The following is a 16,657-nucleotide window of genomic DNA, read 5'->3' as shown; positions in this document are numbered from 1 at the left end:
TTGATCCTTTCACCAGCTTCACAAGCTGCCCGTTACCGCTTTCAAATTCAAAAGCAGAATGGCCCCACAATGGCCCCAGTTGCTGCACTGCTTCCGCTAGGTGGAGTAACTGGTGCAGGCTGAACGTCATTGCTGGAGCTCCATACAGCCTCCCTGTCATGCCCACAAAGGTCCAGAGGAGTTTCTCTGAAAGCACAATATGACATTATTAAAGCTGGCCCGAAGCAGGACACAAAGAAACCGAAGGGGGAGAACTCGCGTGCAACATCAATGGATGCTGGAGTTACGGTGTCCCTCAAAAGTGCATGGACGGCCTCCACCAGCTTCTTTATGTACGGCCAGTATTGGTCCAGAAGGACCCTGTACATGCAGGGAAGCGAGTGGTACAGCAGCCAGTGGCGCCATTCGGAAGCCTTCCAGAATAGGCGTGTGCTCAGTGCCCTTGGGAGTCTCGTGGAGCTGTGTGGTGGCTTGATTTCAGCCAGCTGGCTGTTGATGACAGCAATAGAGGCAGTGTTTCCTGTAAATAAACAGATCAAATGTTACTAAATAAATGAAAGCATTTGCCAGTCTGTTTTTGAAAACTGGGGCAGAATCTTTGGCAATTTAGTATGAAACAATTGGCTTAGATAAATTATCCCTCTTAAAAAGAGTGCAAATTCTATGTGCCATTACTCCGATAAAACATACGCTTGGTTTTCTAATACAAACGTCTAGCTTTATGGTCGAATCCACCCAATATGTAAGTGAAATCAGTGCATACTGCCTGCTAAAGATAACAGAAAGTGCAGCAACAAAGAAAATAGTTTAGACGAGACATAGCACGAAATGCCTTGCGTGGTTTAGCTCCCCAGTTTTGCCCATGCTCTTTTCCCGGTTTATCTTTCTACGTTACACAATCCAGCTGAATTCTTCGTTTTATTGCTCAGTGCAGTCAGTCTGCAGAAGTCTTACGAGGCTTAGCCTCCACAATTCATTGAGCTCTTTTGCGAACTAATAAGCTAGTTAAAGTACCTAGAAGCCACACTGACAGATGTAATGATCTGGTTCCAACCGGCTTGGTGTCCTGTACTGTACTGTTGTAAAATCTCTAGAATTGCATAGCGAACTGACATAATGCCTCCTCTCCTTTTTCCTTCCTTGTGCTAAAAGTTATTTAAAGATTGTACAACATGTTTCGAAATTGGCACCCTGGATTAGAAAGAATGAAACAGGAGATTCTCCTGATGTTCACTTCCAAAGTCTCTTGTTTAAGCTACCGTGATATACTGGGCATGCACCATTGTCGCATAACTGCCTACCCCATATCACACTTTTGAACCGTTTGAAAAGTAAGCAAAGAACATGCAAAGGACTCCCATTAAACAAAAGGGGCAGAAGTCATTTCCAACGAGAAAGGAAATACCAGTGATGCTGATATACTTTTTAGTAAGCTGGTCTCCTCCACCTCTTCCATGTGACAGGGCTATATAACACTGGACGCAAATGTCACCACATGATGTGAGAAGAGCCTTGAGGAACTGACAGAATGCACTGAAAGAATAAAACACGTAAAGGACAAACACAGACACACACAGTTCTTTCAATGAGCAGCGAACATTTATGAGATGCCCATTACGCTACGACCTTGAACGACAAAGAATTGAAAGAAAACGAAAATATTCAAAATTTAATATAAAACCAATTTACTCACAAACTTTAAAAATACCAAATTAAAATGATAGCAAAAAAATTATAGGGAAAAACTTAAGGAAATTTCGTGAAAAAGGGGGAAAGGAAGAAAAAAAAGAAAGGAAATTAATGACGAAAATAATCCTGGAAAATGGGAACAAGAGGGACAAAGGACAAACACAAATCTCCAAACACAGCTAGGTTCTTGTCCAGCTCGCTTGTACCTTTACATTAACTGCATTATAATCAGGAAATTAACCCCTGAAAAGGGGGGAAAATAAATAAGAAAAGAAAGGAAAAGACAAAATTAATTGATCACAACAAGCTTTTTACGATAATTTTTACGCTAGAAATTCCAGCTTTTTTGACGACAAAGCCAAAGATGTCCCAGAGACATTGCTCACGGCATATCTGACCTTAAACGCTTCTATTGTTTCGGGCCCACATTTATCTATGTGTGAACTTAGCTAAGTGGTGTTTTCAAAGTGTGGGGTGCAATCGTGGCAGGTACGGGCATGCAGAACTATTGGGTGGAACGAGTCCGATGATGCCTTGGTAACATCTAAATGGTGTTCCCTAAAGCGAGCATTTAGGCATCTTCCGATGGCCGATGTATTCGCCTTCGCAGCTCAATGGACTCGAATCAAGTTCAATTTCAAGTTTTATTCGCCTCAAATACGTTCGTTCAAACGTATTACATGAGGGGGGGTAGAAAAATACAAACAAATGCAATGATATAATGGAAATAAAAGAACTAACTAAGGTTAAAAATTAACAACAAACAAAAACTAAAAACAAACTATACAGAATTCAGAACAAAGTTTACAGAAACCGGGCACAACAGAACTGGGGACTCAGTGCACAATTTATAGGAAACACAAGCAGACATGGCGCTGAAAACATAGTACCAAAGCCAAAAATTTTTTGCGGAATATTTTTTATCATTCTATTCAGTGACTATGTCGTTTGGGAGAGAATTCCCATTTTTAATGGACAGAGCAAGAGGAGAGTATTTGTATCTATTAGTGCGACCAAATATAGGTGCAATTTTCAAGGAATGATCATGACGCAAAGAAATGTATGAGACAGACTTACAGTGAGTGAGCATAAATGATTGCATGTTGTAATAAAAGTTATGAAAAAGAGTAAGGCGAGCGACTGTCCGACGTGATTCAAGAGAAGTTAAATTAGAAAGAACCAAGTCTAAGTGGGAGACACTGGTTTTCGTACTGTAGTTTCGATAAATGATTCCAATGGGTCTTTTTTTATTTTTAAGGCCTTTTGCAAGGCGTTTTGTTCGGCCACGCTACCCATGCATTTGCGACCTCGCTGCACCAGGATAGAAAAGTGCGTTCATTTCGCGCGTGTGGGGAAAGGGGAGGGGGTCAAAGTTTTGACTTCCCAGTTGGGGGTGGGTTTAATATGCAAGTGAAAAAAAAAGTCGAAATTTTGGAAGCCGACTTGGGGGGTGCGTTCATTACGCGAGTGCGTTCATTGTGCGAGTAAATACATACCTTACTCATAACTGTTGCAAAGCATGACCTGATGCACACCTCCGCTCTCTTTATATAAACATTGCCCTCGTACTCCACTGAGGTTGAGTGGAGGTAAACATGCAGGAGATCCAGGAACTGACACGTGCCGTGTTTGTGGATAACGTTGTTCATACTGAAATGTTTTTGGTTGACAAACTTTCTTACGAGAACGGGAACGACGCCAGGCACATAGCTGTTTTGTGGTGTAAGGCTAGCTGAGTCGCACGTGTGGGTATCAACGCCGATTTGTGAGAAACTGCGAAGTGGGCACCACCAACCATAGTTTTCTAAATACATAACAGATCCTTTTTTCCCTTTTATTTTGCAAAAAGAAAGTTTATGCGAATTTTAAGAGTTCAGAGTCCACAGATTCGGCGATACCTTGCTGGCTGAACAACTTGATGGCTTGCTCGAGTGGTTTCGGGTATGCGGGACTACTGGGCAGGACATTGGTGAGGTTGGTCGTTGAACGTGAGTTGGTAGTAGTCCTCAGGGATCGCGTTGTTGTTTCAAGCGAATGGTCAGATGGGGAATCGATTTCTTCTGTAATGCCCCCCCCCCCCCTCCCCTCCCCCGTCTTCCGCTCTGATTAGGTATGATCGTGGCTGTTGTCCGACTTGGACCACAATTCCGGGTTCCCATTTGTGGTTTCGACGGAAATAGACTCTCTCGCCTTGACTCAGAGGACGCAGTGGTTTGCTGTGTGCGTCACCATGTCGGTGCTGACACTTTTGACGGAACTGAAGGCGTGCTTGAACCTCCCTGATGTTGTAGTGCTGCTCAAGTTAACGCGGAGCAGCTGGCTTGAGGGTTGTGATCCTGCGGCCCATTAGCAGTTCCAATGGGGACAGGAGCTGATCCATCGGTGTGTCCCTAAGCTCCATAAGGACAAGAGACAGGTCGTTGCCTTCCTTCGGTGCCTTGGTCAAGCTGTTTTCATTCTTTGAACTGACCTCTCTGCAAGTTCATTCGACTGTGGGTAATCAGGAGAACTTGGATTATTTGTCATGTCCAAGCACTTGAGATACCCTTTGAATGCTTCAGAGTTGAATGGCAGGCCGTTGTCACAGACCCCTTCTAGAATGCTGAATCAAGCAAACTCCTTTTTTAGGGTTGCGATCCTTTGATAGCAGAGGTGTCCCCCTTTTGCTCTATCACAATGTACTTGCTAAAGTAGTCCACTACAAGTAGGTAGGTGACACTGTGGAGATGGAAGAAGTCATTGGTGACGATTTGCCATGGTTGTGTTGGAGACCGTCTGTCTCCCAGGGGCTCCCGTTGGTTCGACCGCTGGTGTTGCTGGCAGAGTTGGCCGTTGGAGACCATTCTTCTGCCAGCACCCGTTCTCCGAAACAATGCCGCGGAGCGGGGCGTTTTCTGCATGGGTCTTTGCAGAAAAAAAAGGCACTCTTATGAACTGATGTGCGGGCAAAGCTAACGCATTTCTTTCTCAGAGCGGGGAGGTTCAGTTGAGAGCATATCTCCCTAGCCTCAGACCTTAAAGACCCTGAAGGTCTTTCCTTGAGTAAAGCAGTTCTTTTTTCGAGTGCAGCTTCCACCTTTTCCTCTTAGATGTCCTCGTTCATAACAACGAAAACTACCATCTTTTCTTACTCTAGCAGCTTTAGCTGGGCGTTGCGGAGCTCCTCTACTGTTGAGTATACATATGACTTGCCTGGAGGAGGCAGGTGGGCACAAACGGAATGCACAGCTGTCCCTACGAAGTTCTGACGATCCTTTTCAGGGTTACTTGCTGCTACCTTGTGAACGGATGTCAGTTGGTCTACCCTCGATGCTGGAAGGTCTAGGGCGAACTTGGGCCCGTGAGACAGAAGTCCCACCGTGTCCGGGGAAAGCTGTTTGTCCAAAAGTACAACAGGGGGTTTCAGTTGAAGTCCGAAGCCTTCTGGCAAGACTTGCGTACCTCCCCAGGATTTTTACCCCTGCGGCCTCCAAGAGCCCGACTGCAGAACTCCTGAGGAAGAGGAACGAGGGTCTGTGGCGTAAAACGTATCGAGGAGTGCTGTCGTTGCCGGGGAGAGTCATTCTCATGAGTCGAAGTTCCTGGGATATCTCTATTCTTGAAATCTGCATGATCCTGTAGCTTGACAACCAAGTATGGGAGTGGAATCCCAGCACAAAGTCCACGGAGGCGTGGGCCACGTTTTTTCGCAAGCAAAGCCCCAGGGAGCGTAGACGGAGCCGCAGAAAGTTAATTATTGAGATGTAGCTGACGGCTTGAAAGAAGTTGCGGGGATTGAACACAGGGTGACGGGCGGACGTACTGAGTCAGGACATGAAGCTCACACAACTTGAATTAAAATTTAGGGAGCTTGTTTATAGAGACTTACAAACACAGAAAGAATAAACCCAAAGAGGTCAGAAACACAGACAAGTAGATATCTTTCTTTTTTAAAGTTATTATATGGTTTTCCTCTTATCTTTTATCACGGAGACAGTATAGACCTTTGCAGAAACAGCTCGCTGGCCGCCGCCATTTTGCGACTCGAGTGACCCCTATTAGCCAAAAATTTCTGCCACCCGCCAGAGCTGTGGAAACCCGATCAGCGCGACTCCCCACCTGCATCGTGTGTTCGGAGTTCGCCGGCTTTCCTTCTAAGTGTTTACTCTATTTGCCTGTTCAGGATGCTTGCGTGTTTTTGTAATCTTCCACTGTGAGAACTTGGGAATACCAGGACTTATAGCCTTCTGGACCTTCGCAAGAAACAAGCGAAGAGAACGGGCGAAGAAAGCGAACGTCAAGCAGCCCGCGACGCAGGCCGTTCGACGTTCTTCGAGGATTATTTCCGTTGAGATAATCTCCGAAAAGCCTTCCCGGATATGTTCCCGGTCTTGGCGAGAAGTAGCTGATAGGGTCCGGGGAATGGGAACTAAATAGACACGTTCGTTCATTCGCACTAGTGCTGTGTATAAAAAACATCACTCTTCAAAACGTACCCCAAGACAAGCCGGATTCCGTGCGATCGTCGTGAAGTGACTGTCGTCGACACTGTATTTTGGATATGCTGTGTTATTTGAGACCTTTCTCAAATCATGTCCGGATAACGCGGCACCGTGGGGTACGCGTACAATATATGTTGTTCGATTTATGAGACTCGTTGAATTTCATATAGTGAGGGGGCAATACCCATGCAGTTCGGCTATCCTCTGGTGTGGTCAAATATATTAGGCAGTTAAGGTTGACACGGCTGAGTGTATAGTGCCGTTATAATCGCCACAGAACACAAAAGAAAAAATAAAGTGAGGCGATTTTGCCGCCACCAGCATTCAAAATTGCTCCTACGCAGGCTGCCACAGCCTACTGACGAGAAAACCCACAGCTCAGCGCAGTCGGGCAACACTGACGTACAGTCTCAAAACCAGGGATGCGCGCTGGAAATCGCTTCGTTCGAGACTGCCGCTGGAAAGGTCTATATCGAGGTCAGGGGGAGTAAACCTTGTGCGGTTTTTGATCTGGTCTGGAAACTTCAGGGAAGTGTTCTGGGTCTCTTTTTATTTTCGATATTTATAAACGATCTACCCTATGACGTTTCAGTTCAAATCAAACTTTTTGAAGACAATTGTGTGGTTCATAATAAAATGAAAACAAAAGATGATCAGATCAAATTAAACCGTAATTTACAAAAAAAGAAAAAAAAAGAAAATAGGCATTGGTGCGACAAATGACGAATCGTGGGGTTTCCACACCATATCAAAAATCATTATTTATGTCTATAACTAAAACAAAAAATCTGCTGGCCTATAATTATGACATGAATGGTTCTGAGCTTTAAGAGTTAAAGAATTTAAGTACCTAGATGTAGTATTTAATCTTGACTTAAGATGGAATACCCATATAAACAACGTGTGCATCAAAGCTAAAAAAGCACTGTGGGGCGACAGACGCAACTTTGCTGAAGCGACTCCTGAATGCAAATATGCTCCAAAAGCCAGGGTAGTCATAACGGAATAAGTTTACAGTGGCTTAACACAACAACAAAAAATTAACAACAACACAGACGTTTCGCCACCTATCCGGGTGGCATCATCAGTGTGAACTGGCCCGGTGGTTGGGAGAGTCAAAACCAGTCGACTCTAATCTACAAGTCCCCGTAAACGTCCGGTGGGGGGCCCCGGTTCGTCTTGCACGCCTCGGGGTCTCGGCGGATAAACCACGATTCCACGAACTTCCTCGGGCCTCACCTCTGCTCACGAGCAGCATTGTCCAAGTCAAACGTATGCGCAGTCGTCCAGCTGTGGTCAACAAGCTCAGACTTGCTTCTCGTGGCATGCGTGGCCTTCACCACATCCCTTCTGTGTTCCTCAAGTCGGAATGAACCACCACCTCTCAAGCTGAGGGGCAACATTCCGACGTAGTCTCCTGCCGAAAAGTTATACAATGCTTGCGGCGGAGAGGCATCAGAGTTACTGCGAGTTGGGTAATTAAAAATAGAGATCACTACATCAAGCGCGGGGTGGTACATATCCTCAGGCACCATTGGCATTTCACTCCAAGTCACACGTACACCGTTCGTATTTGAAAAACATAAATCTAAAGCATTGCCTTGCTTATTAAGAACATTGTTGAGCCGCTTCAGATCCAAAAAAGAAGAGAAGTCTAAAAGATGGTTGCATTTCTCCTTTCAATAAAAGTTATCAGTCAAAACGTTGCACGCCTGTAGCTCGTTGAGTTTTTCTAACCCAACCAGACAACGCTGAAAATCACCAGGTGGCTTTTCTGGGGGGAGATAGAACAGACCAATAAGAACACGTTCTCTCTTTGCATACTCAATTTCGACGAACAAGCTCTCAGGAAAGTTTTCTAAATCTTGACGCCTCCTTGAGCTGTCGACCGCGACCAACACACCGCCTCCCGCTCCAGCTCCTTGAAACAAGTCACGGTCGTGCCGGTACACAACAAAACCAGGCGGAAAGTAATCGGAGGACCCGATGTTAGGACGCAACCAAATTTCCGTTAGACAGAAGATTGCATAATTAGACACTGTAACGTTACAAAAAAAAGCAATCGGCTTTTGTGCGTAAGCCGCGGACGTTTTGATATAATAAATCTATGCCAGGCATCACTTGTCAGCGGTTGTGGGATGTCCCTCTGAAGCGTGGAGCATGTCTCTCTGAAGGGTTCCTCTGAAAGGTTTAAAAAGGCTGGATTTAGGCCACACAGCTGGATCAGCAAGTTTCTCAAAATCCTCCGCAGCCGCGGCCACATGAAAGGAGCCGTAAGTGTCGAAACGGGTCTTTAGGTGACGGCACTCCACTTTGTCGATTCCAACGGAGGACAGGCGCGAAGAGTCGTCCTTGCAGATAATATCCGGCGCCAGCTTCGTAACAAACAGCGCTCTCAGACTCGTTGACGGCGAAACAACGCACAGCTTGTTGGTCTTGAATGCCCCGGTCAAATAATAATAAATGTAATAATAATAATAGTAATACTAATAATAGTAATTAGACGAGCCATACACGAAAAATATGTATTTTTAGCTCACCGTTTGGACGAAGTCTACAATGCTGTCCGAATGTACTTCTATGTTGCATTCAAGTGCCGTTTGATGGTTCTGCTACCGAGGACCCTCCTCCCTCAAGGCACGGGAGAAGAGGACGCCAAAGCGGTGTTTGCAAGCCGACGGGAGGCTAAATATGTTTAGTATATAGAGACATGGGCCGCCTTTCCTTTGGGGAAGGATCTCTACGATGTCGTGCTCCACGTCGACTCCGCCAAGATTTTTGTACGAAGCGGTTAGATGTCTACGAGTGAGGATGGCGGTATTGGGTTCCTCGTTGTCAGGAGTTTGGAAGGCTCTATAGATGGCTAGTTTGACCGCGCGGCGGGTTTTCTGAATCAATATGATATCGGGGGGAGTTTGGAGGGACTGGAGGCAGTGTTAAAGATAGCCACGCTTCAGTCGGAAGCTGTGGTAATTCCATTGCCAGATAGTGGTTTGGTGCCTACTGAGGCGTGGCGGGCGTGGGAGAGGTAAAGCCATATTGAGGGATGCACTGTTAGAGGTAGGGTATGGATGGTGGGGGTGGTGGAGGAGTTTAGGACTCCAACTGGGATGAGATGTTGGTGAGTTGGTTTATTTGACTGGTGAGTTGGGCCAATCTGGAGGAGTACTTTGAGACAGCGTTTTCTATCGCCGTACAACGGCTGTAACGTTTTGCTCTAAGGTTTGCAGTCTGGCACTGAAAATGCGAGACATTTTGGTCATTGACGCTGAGTCGGTGTAATTTGTCTACGATTTTGAGGCCATAGTATTGATTACTCTACGCGCACAGACTGGGCGTTGCTGTCAGGTGAGGATATGGCAACTGCAACGGGTAGTGGGGGAGGAGTAGGAGTGGGCGCTGGAGGGGTAGGAGTTGGCGCTGGAGGGGTAACCTTTCTGTTTAAGGAGGGGTCGTAAGTCTGCATTTTCCTTCTAAACGGCAGTGATTTATTGTGTGAGGGTTTGGACCTTTTGCCGTAGAGTTTGGACCTTTTGCCGTAGGGTTTGGACCTTTTGCCGTAGAGAGGGGCGGTGATGAGAGACATCCGACGGGCAAGGAGAATAGCCGGGTCGTGATTGCAGTCGATTAGGTATTGGCTGATGTTCTCCGGTGGACCGTAATCTGGCACATTAAAGATGATTCCGCGTGAGATCTTCGCAGGATTTGCCATATATGTGGCCAGAAAATAGTTCTCTTCGCCCTTCAGAGGGGGTGCTGAGTAGTATAGTTTTGAATGGCATTGATTCGAATTTTATCATCGCGTGCCACGTTGTAATTGGTCTGGGCAGTGTTAAAGACGAAGTCTTGCAGCTTGCCTGTGCTCATCGAGCTTAGGTTGAGGCCACCACGTGCACGGATGATGATCTTGTAGTAGTCAGGGAGTCTTGCGAGCTGCGGCGGGCGCGTCTTGAAGCCAGGCCTTGGCGAGCTGCGGAAAACCGGACGCCAAACGCGCCTCGCCGCTCGACTTGGTCGTTTACGTCGCCATCCGTTGTTTACCCTTGCAAGTTTTTTAGCCCTATGTTTTGCAGAAAGGGAGCTACGCTTTGTAATTTTACAAAAACCAACCTGTGAAATATACCTTTGACACAAAGTTCAGATTGCTATGTGCAGGCGCCAATTTTTATGGCCCATTTTAGATCGAGCCTGGTTATTTCAGTCACCCTATACTTACTGCCAGGTTGGATCACATTGGCATCTTATTAGCCTTCCTTTTCTTCACTTGGCTTTTACTAGTATGCTTTCACAAAAGTAGGAGTGAGGTCCTCGGTCGACTTCGGCGCGAACCTTAGGATGAGAGAAAATGGCAAAATGGCCCGTTTCCCGCCTTTCATGTACTTTATGTACCCGTAGATCATTGTGAACACTACGAATTAGTTTTTAACCTCTAGGTGGTAGTGGAACGACTGGTTGGCAAGAAGCTATCGAAGGAACAAGCGAAAGTGAGAAACCAGAGCAGCCAAGGCGAGCAATGCTGGCGACACGCACGGAGTGACAGCGGATTGGATCTCGGATTGGATTGAAAGTGTCAAAGACAGTTGGTTGTAAATTAGAACGGAGCAGTAACTTGTTACCAGTATAGGGTTGTTGCACAATACCATGGTTCAATGCTGCTACCTCTTCGTGGATCTGATCAAAACCCACTGGAATCCATGTTGGAGGCATTCATTGCTGTTATCCTATGTTTTGTGTCCTTTGGGGCCTTGTCTGCATGGTACTTTGTGCACCCACTCGAGGTTGAAGACAGTCAGTTGCTCTGTGATTGTTTTAGCCGTAAAACTTGGTGTCAACGGAGCCACGGCCAGCAATATTGTTTTTTCTAGAATTCCGGAAATCATTAGGAACCAGGACAAGGCGACGCTCGAGCAATCGGTTTGCCGACATTATGAATGGCTCCCAACGGACACGCCGGCACAACCTCAACCAGGCGGGTAAAGACAGGAGTAGAACACGGCAAGTCCTGGGCGCTAACATCTCCAGTCCCGAGAGAAAGAGCGAAAAAAGGCAGAGAAATAAAGCAAACAAAAAGTTAGGCGTGTTCGTTTTGCCGCGACAAGTTGAAGTTGCTCGAGCACTTGTCAGGTTTATTTAAATTTATCACTGCGCGACTCCTGTGTTCTTCTGCAAAGACAGAAAATAACAAGGTAAAGACTTTACTGGTGATGTTTGGCTGCATCTTGGTGCATATAAAGGCCTCGGCAGCGATAGGGCTCATCGAAATCGCGAACTGGGACCGCCGATCTCCGCTTCTATGTTCCGCCATTTCGAAGCGGCCAAACGCAGGGGACCTTTCGTTTCGGATTATTATGTTAACTCTACACTCTTAAAAAAATAATTAAAAAAGGAATGGACGGGTGTTGACTGTACTCTTTTTGGAGAGAATCCGGGTTATCGCAAGCTATACTCTCTCTAGGGACCAGGAATATGAAAAATACATGCAAATATGTATCAAAATACAAATACAAAAATACTTCGTCAAAAATGTATTTAATTACGAGTCTAATTACATTTAAAAAAATTGCGGTGGCTTAGCTCGGCTATGCCAGGATATACGCAGCGTGAGCTTAGGCGCATAAAATGAGAGGTGCTATCAAGCAGCTCCGGTGCAGCGTCAGACTTGGCTACTGCGCAACGGAGGCACATAGCTGGGCACGCGGCGCCGCCAGTGCGTCTGCCGTGGCTGTGACGTCACTCCTCTGGAATGCGAAGACTGGCGAGGCGAGCGCGGTGGCGGCGGATCCCGCGGCGACTTGGCCTCCGCCCCGCCAGCTGTGCGCCGTGCGACGTCACTGCTCCTCGCACTTGCGCAGCACGGAGCATGGCTCATTATGCCAGCCACGCGAAACTGCTCAATTTCGGCCAGTGTAGCTCACGCTACAAAAAGCATTTAAATACAAGATACAAATACAACCAAATGTATTTGTTCTCTTCCAAATACTTTTCTAAATACATTCCTCAAAATTTGCGAGAGCGACTTCAGGGCACCTGCAACGGGTTTCTACGTATCTCTACGCACTCTGGAGTAAGTTTGCGAGGCTCTAGTAACGTAATAGAAATATAATCACAAAAAATGTAATCAGCTTGGACGTAATAGGTGAAAAAGTACAGAGCCTCAAGCAGCTTTTTTTGTCGATTACATGTTGGTATATACCAACAAAGAACCGAGACGACCAAGACACGGAGCACTAGCTAAAGAATTTTTTATTGTTGCAACTCGCACCAGTTAACGAAAATCTGGACGACACGCGCATTTAGAATGTTCCAGGCAAAATTATGGATGGAAATCAGGCTGGAAAGCATCACAAGTTGTCACAGGCGCTTATTTAGCCAGTCTGCCTGTGAACGTCGATTTCATCACTATTCTTGCCCTGGACTAGCACCGTAATCACAAAGTCACTAAACGCTTGTGCTTGATTAAGAGACACTGCATTCGGTGCAGAACGTAGTTTTCTTTCTGCTCTGGACAGTGCCAATAAATTTGAGGGATGTATTTTCGCCCACAAAATTGTATTTAATTACAATTGTATTTGAAATACCCACCTTTTAGTATTTAAATACACACGTCAAATGCATTACCCAATTTGTAATTAAATAGAAATTCAAAATACACAAAGTATTTGAAATACATATTTCAATTACTTGTATTTGAAATACCGCCTATCCCTGCTAGGGATAGGTAATCGTTACCTTTCCACGACTAGTGTATGTTTTACTCTCCCATACGAGTGCTCACTTAACTTTTCTATAGTCACACAAATGGTTTTGCAAGAGTCAGGACTGTCTACAGGTTTTGAATTTCAGAGTTTGGTGCATTATTTTAACTGCCCTTTTTTGCTCCTAAATACAATTGTTTAAGCGACAACCAGTCTGTCGTATGTAAGAAAAAGTGTTGCCTGAACTCTGTACTAAAGAGTTAAGCACGCTCTCCAGGAAGAGTTATTGTAACCTTAGAAGTGGTGCCTGCACTCCGTATTAAAAAGTTTAGTGTGCTCTATAGCAAGAATTAATATTACATAACAGCAAACTTAGCAGTTTATATGATCCCTTCCTGGAGACTGCTTTACTCTTTCATACAGAGTTAGGCAACACTTGAAGTGGGGATTTAATTACTCGCACTAAAGAATTTTGTAGAGTAAGTACAACCCCATTTGGAAGTGTTGCCTAAACTCAGTATTAAACAGTTAAGCACACTTTCCAGGAAGGGTTCACACGAACTCTGCTCAAGTATAGTGTTATGTGCTGAGTGTAAAATCACCCAGTAAAAAGTAACGTAAATGCCTGCTAACAGAATTAGGGGAAGGGAAGTGTACAATTGGCTCCTTGTTAGTCAAACGTTTGCTGAAACAAAAAAAACTCTACTGGCAAGTGGCATTTTTAGCCTGTTGAAGTGCGACCACTGTACTTTTATTTTTGCAGCTGTTGTATCAAATTTCAATACCTCCCTTGATTTCTCTGTAATGTGGAATAGTACTTCTGTCCTTATTATGGGAGCTGCTACATACAACTTGAGACAACTCAAGCACTTTGCAATGAACAGTAGCCCTAAAATCTAAAAGCAGTTTTGTATATGTTCACAAGGGGAGGGTTGCATTGGAAATGTGGAAGTGCAGCTGAAAAAGGACATAAAAGAGGGAGCATGAGCCTGTTCGGAGGCCATAGGTTTTCATGAAAAGTCAGCATAGAAAGGATAAAAAAAGTAGAATAGAGCTCAATAAGCCAACACTTTAATGTTAGGACATGGGAAAAAAAGGCAAAAATGGCACACATATTCCCTCTGGTGAACAAGTTTCTTACTTTGTGATGAGATCCAAAGCCAAGGCAGACTTTATATCGTACTTCAAATCAATGAAGTGCTCAATCCGTCCGTCACCTCAAATAAGTGGTTCTCCAACACCGCAGTTATGGCCTTTGAGTCCTCTTTGTCAATTCGCATCAGCGGATAGGTCAATCTGTCGTGTCGGTCCTCCTGTGAAGAATGAATGCTTAAATGTAGACTCAGCAGTATGAGAAGGGAGGAAGCAACTCACTAAGTGTAGAAGGGTATGCACTTGGGCTAGTTGGTGATCCATATTTCCGAGGGAAAAAGCGCCAAAAACAATGAACAAGTAGAAGTGTTGTTGGTTTCTGTTACTTTTCCATTGTTTTTAGTCTTTTACCCTCGGATATATAGCTCGCTAAGTGCCCTTAGTTAATAGGAGTGCATTCATTTGTAAGACAAGAGACCATTTGCGAAAATCCCAGGAGCCATTCACAGGATACGTTCCAATAGTTGTCTGGTACTTGTTTTCTTGCCGATTAAACGAGAGTCCGAATCGAACACTTAGGCAGCACTCACTGCTGGCTCACTCAGCCGCAACTACCCACGACTGTTTGTATCCCCTCTGATATGAACATCTAAGAGAAAAATGAACCACATCTCTCTTTTTTTCCTTTGTATGCAGTGGCAGCCATAAGGGGTTGCATTTATTTATGGCAGGGAATCCCCAAGTTTGCATACCCTATTAGTGGCATCGGAAGAAGAGGGCAAGGCAAGGGGGGCAATTGCCTCGCCCTCCCGCTTCTCTCTGAGTGACATTTTAAACTATTATAGCAGACAATATGGGAGACAGGGACGGGGTTTAGCTCCCTAGCACATCACCCCTCCACCTTCCAAGCAATACAAACTCAGCTGGCTCCTGCCCATAGCGATGGAAGTCATAGCTCTATATAGACTAGCCTTAGGGGTAGGATGAATGGAAGTTCTTAACTTGAAACTTGAGATCATGTCCGGTTTTCAGTTTTGAAGGCGTGAGGTCGCATCCATGGATAAGGACATAGGGGGGCTCCGAATGCGGCCGAAGCGCCACCGGCTTTCACACCCGAACTCCGACCAGGCAGCGTTAGCTTTATATGAACGGCGGGTGCTACGGCCGGGGACGCCCCGGGCACGTGACGGTTAGTCTCCCCTCTGGCTAGGTCAACGAAGGCCACCAGGCTAAACCTGCTCTCCGCGAACCCCCTCTCAGCAAGGCCCCCCGGACAGCCCGACGCGCACCACGTATGGCTACCTTGGGCCCGACTTCCTTCGTTCACCTAGACACCGGCGCGGCCGCGCCATCGCCCCCAACCCCATCCCGGTGTCCGGCCGACTATCCGCCAACCCTCTTGGTCCACACCGACATACGAAGGGACCAAGCACCCCGCTGGGCCAGGAGTGACAGGCACTAGGAGATCGGGGGGTATGATATTGCCCCCGATCCGCTTAAGGCAGGCCATGGCAGCTAGGGCCACCTCCTCAGCCGTCCGGGAATAGCCCATCGGAAACGCCTTCGAAAACTTCTCCTTCTGCTCTTCGGGAGAGCCAGCCAGGCGGCCTCACCGTCTTCGCCTCCTCGGAATTTGAGGCTCTCCGCCGGAGAGAGCGAGTTATGATCTTTGGCGACAAGATCCCTGACATTGAACGACAAGGGCAGGATCGGGCAGCCCCCCTCCTGATGTTTCCCCGCCGTCTGCACCAGCCGGAGCAACGGGTCCCAAACGAATGGGGCCCGCGGCGGCGGCTTAGGGCTCCTCTCGACCGCGAGACTCCGACAGTCTCGCTATGACGTCGAGTCTGCTGTACCCACTCGGCCGGGAAGTCTGGTATGTCAACGGTGGGACCGTTGATACATTTAAACAAGTCGAAGGTCCCGACCACCTCAAGTTGATCTCCCTTCCACGTCACTGCCAGACCCCGCTGCGTGGCCACTGCCGACAAGGTCGCGCGAAGACCTTCCTTGGCCTCCCCAATGTCTGGCAGCGTCACGGACCCGCGTTTGCCAGCAAAGAAGTCGTCAACCGAGATATCGGCCAGGACTGGGTCTGGTAGATCCGGAAAGACACGACGCACTCTGTGAGTGCCAAAGGCACGAGTTATAGTGGTGGACAAGGCCATAGGGTTAATGAGGCTCGGGTCGGCAACCCAAGCCGCTCTGGCCTCCAGCAGGTCCCTGATGAGCGGGTCCTGCTCTGCCTCAAGTGCCTCGACACGCTTAGCAAACAGATCATCTTCCCATGATCCTTGCAGGTCTATGATGCCAGTCAGATTGTTGGTGCAAAGGGGAGTCAGTGGAAAGCGCCGAGTGCTAATACGCGTGGACTCTACCAGACGGTGCCGGACAGCCCACATGACAGTAGCAAACGGGTCATCGTCAAGCCTGGCCGCATCTCGGCCCTCCACTGTTCTAAGTTCGACGGCATTCCCCTTCCCACGGAGAATGAGGCCATACTGCCTTTTGAGAAGAGATTTGAAAGAGAACATGGGAGTTCTTAAAAACTTATTCAATGTCCTCTCTCTGAGACTCAACCACGAACGGATAAGAACAAAGCAGCCTCACGAGCAACAACTGTTCTAAACCGTAATTCGCGTAGATGTACGACGCTACCTCAAGTGCGTCCAGGATTTCTCTGGAACGTCCTTCTCCGAC

General features: G+C 46.6%; 1 long non-coding RNA gene across 1 annotated transcript; it reads right to left on the bottom strand.

Moving 5' to 3' along the window:
* Nucleotides 1–14,061, bottom strand: LOC121834237. Its single transcript, XR_006077134.1, has 3 exons — nt 14,007–14,061; nt 1,423–1,533; nt 1–520 (listed from the first exon to the last, which is right to left on the bottom strand). It is a non-coding gene; the product is annotated as an uncharacterized LOC121834237 (long non-coding RNA).
* Between the last annotated feature and the right edge of the window lie 2,596 nt (nt 14,062–16,657).

This window comes from Ixodes scapularis, unplaced genomic scaffold, assembly GCF_016920785.2.
Source record: "Ixodes scapularis isolate PalLabHiFi unplaced genomic scaffold, ASM1692078v2 ptg000827l_1___fragment_2___debris__unscaffolded, whole genome shotgun sequence".
In the NCBI taxonomy this organism is placed as follows: domain Eukaryota; kingdom Metazoa; phylum Arthropoda; class Arachnida; order Ixodida; family Ixodidae; genus Ixodes; species Ixodes scapularis.
This window is presented reverse-complemented; position numbering and strand designations above follow the sequence as displayed.